This window comes from Leptonychotes weddellii, unplaced genomic scaffold, assembly GCF_054177405.1.
Source record: "Leptonychotes weddellii isolate Sample4059 unplaced genomic scaffold, ASM5417740v2 HiC_scaffold_13015, whole genome shotgun sequence".
NCBI classification, from domain to species: Eukaryota; Metazoa; Chordata; class Mammalia; order Carnivora; family Phocidae; genus Leptonychotes; species Leptonychotes weddellii.
Window position 1 is genome coordinate 1 of NW_027709461.1, and position 5918 is coordinate 5918.

General features: G+C 41.2%; 1 pseudogene; it reads right to left on the reverse strand.

Annotated features, from left to right (window-relative positions):
• Positions 1 to 3004: 3004 nt before the first annotated feature.
• LOC102731669 (large ribosomal subunit protein P2 pseudogene) lies at positions 3005 to 3379 on the reverse strand (annotated as a pseudogene).
• Between the last annotated feature and the right edge of the window lie 2539 nt (positions 3380 to 5918).

Sequence of the window (5918 nt, forward strand, 5' to 3'; positions counted from 1 at the left end):
GTGGCTCAGTTGGTTAAGCAACTGCCCTCGGCTCAGGTCATGATCCTGGAGTCCCGGGATCGAGTCCCACATCGGGCTCCCTGCTCAGCAGGGAGTCTGCTTCTCCCTCTGACCCTACCCCTCTCGTGTTCTCTCTCTCGCTCTCAAATAAATAAATAAAATTAAAAAATAAAATAAAATTAAATTAAATTAAAAAAAAAAAAAAGAGTCACATGCTCTATGGACTGAGCCAGCCAGGCGCCCCTGCGTATACCAGTCGTAAAGAAAACCCCAGTGTACTTTAGCATGCAATATTGATCAAGATGGGGGGTTTTCTTGCAGGTAATACTCTTTCATTTTACAAGATAGATAGGCATTCTGCTAAGAAATAAAATGGTTAATATATTTGGAATAATCACTAATACTTATTAGATAGTATTAAAAGCTTCTGATCCATGAAGCCATTAAATTTACATCAAACACCTAACAAACTAATTCTAATATTAATGGGGAGAGAAAAAAGTATGTTGTAGAACATTCTATTAATTTATTTTTTCAAAAGTAGCATTGCTAGATACAAAATATTATCTATGTTTAAACATTCCAGGCACGAGGCAAGTGATTGCATTGTCAGGGAAAAACCGCCTCCCCTCAAGTTAATGGCTGATATGATGATGCTCTAAGCCCCCATTAGCTATCCACTCTGAGCTCAGATTAATCGGGCATAGCCATGAAACTGGGATTGGTTGCTGTCTCCATATTACCAGTTTCAACTGCAGAAGATGACCAGTAATCACTTTATCACAGAGTACAGGAGAAGTCAGGGAGAGATGGTAATTAACATCTACCAGCATCATATTCATATATATATATATATATATACACATATATATGTGTGTGTGTGTACACATGTGTGCAACACATACACACACCCTTGTTTATTTGTTGACTTTTCACCTGTCTGTCGTCTCACAGTAGAGGATGAAATTTTCAGGGGTTTTCACTTTAAACTTATTTTTATCCCCTCAGTACCCAGTCCAGGACTTGAAATACAGCAGGTGCTTAATACAAAGAAATTGTTGATGCATAATGATGACTCAAGCAGCCAAAGGCAAGGCCAGAGGGCATTTATCTGTCTGTTTTGTACCCTCTCTACTGTGAGAGAGCCCTTACTTTGATCTCTTGTCTACCCACCCTGTTTTCTCCTCTCCACCTTCCAGCTGCTATTAAATTTAGTTTCTAGAAACCAGATCTATAACATATAAAGGCCACAGGATAAAGGCTTCACATCTTAGCTTGGTGTTTACAGTTCTACAACAGTGCTTTTCAAACTTTAATGCACATACAAAACACCTGGGGTTTTCAGAACGCAGATTCTGAACTGGTCAGTCTAGGGGTGAGGCCCAAGCATTTGCATTGTTAACAATATCTCAGATGATATGGATGCTGCAGGTCCTGGGACCACATTTTGAGTGGCAAGTTTCTACAACATTGGGCCTGCCCCAGGTGTTAAATGCCTTGTTAGCTTCATCTCAATTCACTCCCTACTCAGTACCCTATATTCTAGCAAAACTGTTTTTCTTGGCATTCCTTGGCAATTCTCCGACTTGTGCTTTGATTCACATTATACCCTTTCTGCCTGCTAAACCATTACTCATCCTTCCAGACAGCTCAAATATCACCATCTCTGTGAGGACTTCCAGCTCAGCTACTGCCTCCCTGACCAGCTAATCCCCGTCTACCAAGTTCCACAGCACTTTGCTAGTACTAATGTTTAGCATTTATTGCAAGTTATCATAACTTTGTTTACATGATTGTCTTTCCAGCTAGACCATGAGCTACACAAGGCAGGGGGCCAGCCAAGCCTCAGCCACCTTACAATCTCAGCACCCAATATAGAGTACAGCGCACACACTAGTTCTTTAATAAATATTAATTGAATTGAATTGAATGGGTTTTTCATTATCAGTCTTCTGCAGAAGACTTAATGATGAATGTTTTGAGACAAAAACATATCTTGACAGAATTGAGGGGGGTGTCACAGGGGATCATAGTAGTTGACGTTAAATGATAATTAAAATGCTGTAACGGGAATCATAGTTGTTATGATAAACTATAATTATATTAATAATTAATATTAATAATCAATAATATTATTAATATTATTATCATCTGTGATAATTGATTATAATTATTATTAAATATAGCTATTATTTATCTACTGAATTCTGACTATGTACCAAGCACTTGTTAATCATTTAGATATTTTTTTATAACCTATTTTTATTTATTTATTTTTTTTAAGATTTTATTTATTTTTGACAGAGAGAGACAAAGCGAGAGAAGGAACACAAGCAGGGGGAGTGGGAGAGGGAGAGGCAGGCTCCCCGCTGAGCAGGGAGCCCTATGCGATGCGGGGCTCGATCCCAGGACCCCGGGATCATGACCTGAGCCGAAGGCAGAAGCTTACCTACTGAGCCACCCAGTTGCCCCTACAACCTATTTTTTAGATAAGTACATAGACACAGAGTTTTGAGGATAGGTCCAATGCTGCATCCCCAGGAAATGATAGCGTTGGGATTTGAAACCCAACTTTTGGATCCAGCCCATGCTCTTAGCCATTTTTCTGACGCTGGAAGGATAGCCTGGCTCTAGGGCTCTGCTAAGTATGCTTCCTAAAGCATTCACCAATTTTTTTTGAAGATTTTATTTATTTATTTGAGAGAGAGAGAGCATGAGAGGGGGGAGGGTCAGAGGGAGAAGCAGACTCCCCGCTCAGCAGGGAGCCCGATGCGGGACTTGATCCCGGGTCTCCAGGATCATGACCTGAGGCGAAGGCAGTCGCTTAACCAACTGAGCCACCCAGGCGCCCGCATTTGCCAATTATATGTACTCTAAATGCAATGGGGTTTCCCTCCAGGGCAGGGATCCTAGTCCCCTTCTGTGCTTTGGACTCTTTTGGCAGTCTGCTGATGATTATAGACTGCTCAGAACGTTAAAAAAAAAAAATTTTTTTTTTCTTATGTTAAAAGGGTTTTATTTGCAGGAGAATGGGACCGTAATGGAACAAATCAAATCCCATGTCATCAACTGACTCTTCTGACTCCTCCTTTTTCTCCTCTGCTGCCACTGGGGTGGAACCAGCCCCAGCAGGATCTGCAGATCCTGGGACAGCAGGGACAGCCACAGCCCCACCAGTGGGCACACTGGCCAACTTGCCAATACCCAGGGCGATGACATCTTCAATACTTTTCTGTTCAGCTCACTGATGACCTTGTCGAGTCAGTTATCATCCACCTCGATGCCCACGCTGTCCAGAGTCTTCTTGATGCCCTTGGCATGGAGGGGAGGCATTGCCCCTGAGGGTGGCCAGCAGGTAGGAGGCCATGTAGCACATCTCCGTGGCATCAGGGACTGAAGGGCTTTTTTTTTTTTAAGTAGGCTCTACACCCAACCTGGGGATTGACCTCACCACCCCAAGATCAAGAGTCATATGCTCTACTTACTGAGCCAGCCAGGTGCCCTTCCTCAGAACATTTTTAAATGCATTAAAAATATGTAGAATTGCAAATGAAACCAATTAATTGAATATGGCTATCAAAATAATAAAAGAGTTGTGATACAGCAATATGTGCCTTTCTTTATTAATGCCTTAAAAATACGATCTAGCAATTAGTCTAGTAATGACTTTAATTCTGAAGTATTGATGGGCCTAAACAACATTTCGAGATATATGCAACTACTGAAATATGAAAATCTGTGATCTCTCTCTATTCAAGACAAAGTCACAGGCACTGCTCAAGGCACTGAAGTTTGGTGTCTATATTCATAATGGAAGAAAATGCTAGATTTCTCTAAGAGGTGAGCGCAATTGAAGATGTGATTTTTTTTTTCTTCCATCCGGGTTCACGGACGCCCTCCCCTGAACTCTATGTACAAATACTTTGTATGTGTATATGTGGGGACTGGTCCTATGAATTTCAGATTAAGAATCCGTGTTCTAGAGAGGAGGGATTTTCTGCCTTTTTGAAGAGGTTGGAGTGCTCAGAGATAGAGGTGAGTCAGGTGGAAAAAAATTGTCATGTGCACAGAAATGGCACAAAGTCAGTGGTAAGAGGTGCATAGTGAAGGAGTGTAATAAAGGAGGAGGAGGAGGAGGAGGAGGAGGAGGAGAAACCTAGCAGCATTGGAGCCTTGCGAAAGGTAAGCAGCTCTTCCTCTGTGGAGTGAACCCAGAGATGTTCAGAAGAAGATGGCGAAAGAATACTTGGAGGCATCTTAAAATGTGCATACAAGTCTTAACAACGGGAAGAAATTCTGTAGCTGTCCGCAACAGAAAGAGGCACATTGTGTTGTTACTATACTGAGGAGCACAAAGGGATCTGGGCCTGCAGTTGTCATGGGAGGGTGAAGGGGGCGGTGTCCACATCTTCTTGAATTATACAGAGATATATAGCAAGGGTCATAAACCCCACTACCCTCTATCTACTTCAACTGATTCAAATGGGAACAAATGACACAGTGCAAATCCTAACCTAGTATATGTCTTTATCAACTTTGAAGAGATAGGCTTGGAGGCACGGGTGGTATTTTGATCACTCTAAATTGCAAGTTTGTCATTCCAGTGGTATCAAATGCCTCCATTTGGCATTCAAGTACACTAAGATCTGATCCGTTTTTTTTCCCTCTTAAGACCTGTAGCCTTTTCTCATGCACTTTATATTCTTGGCAATTAGACCAATCAAAATTCTTTGCCAACTTCCAGTTTATTCTTTTTTGCAAATTCCAGCACCAATGATGTCTTTTCTCCTAATCCTATCCATCCCTTATTTGATTTTTTAAAAGATTTACTTATTTATTTTAGAGAGAAAGAGAGAGAGAGAGCATGAGTGGGAGGGGCAGAAGGAGGAGAGAGAATCTCCAGCAGATGCTGCACTGAGCACAGAGCCCAACATGGGGCTCAGTCTTTATCTTTTTTTTTTTTTTTAAGATGTTATTTATTTGACAGAGAGCACACAAGCAGGGAGAGCGGCAGGCAGAGGGAGAGGGAGAAGCAGGCTCCCCACTGAGCAGGGAACCCAATGTGGGGCTCAATCTCAGGACCCTGGGATCATGACCTGAGCCAAAGGCAGATGCTTAACCGACTGAGTCACCCAGGTGCCCCCAGAGCATTTTATCTTTATCTTATGATATTTAGCTTTCTTTGTTGATGCTATGGCTATCAACAGTTGTGGCCTTTGAAGAAAAAACATACTAGAAAAAAATACCTCATAATGGGAGGAAAAGCAGAATAGGAAGTAAAAATAATACTTAGGGCCCTGGATAGTCCTATATCAATAGAATATATAAGTAATAAAGTGAACTTGGAGTATTAACCAATGCACAGTTATCACCCTAATGGTAATGATAGGATTACAAGTAGAATGTGGCAAGTAAAATTATGTATATTTGAGTAAGAAATTAAAAAATTTCCATTAGAAGTGGAAGTATAAAAAGATACATAGTTTATATCAGCTTGGAGTGACATGATCAGAGGTGCCTCCTTATGAAAATGACTATAGTAGTAGCTGAAGGATGGATTATAGCTAAGAGATTTATTTTTTTATTTTTATTTTTTTATTCTTATGTTAATCCCCATACATTACATCATTAGTTCTAGATGAAGTGTTCCATGATTCATTGTTTGTGCATAACACCCAGTGCTCCATGCAGAACGTGCCCTCCTCAATACCCACCACCAGGCCAATCCATCCTCCCACCCCCCTCCCCTCTAGAACCCTCAGTTTGTTTTTCAGAGTCCATCGTCTCTCATGGTTCGTCCACCCCTCTGATTTCCCCCGCTTCATTCTTCCCCTCCCGCTACCTTCTTCTTCTTCTTTTTTTTTTCTTAACATATATTGCATTATTTGTTTCAGAGGTACAGATCTGAGATTCAACAG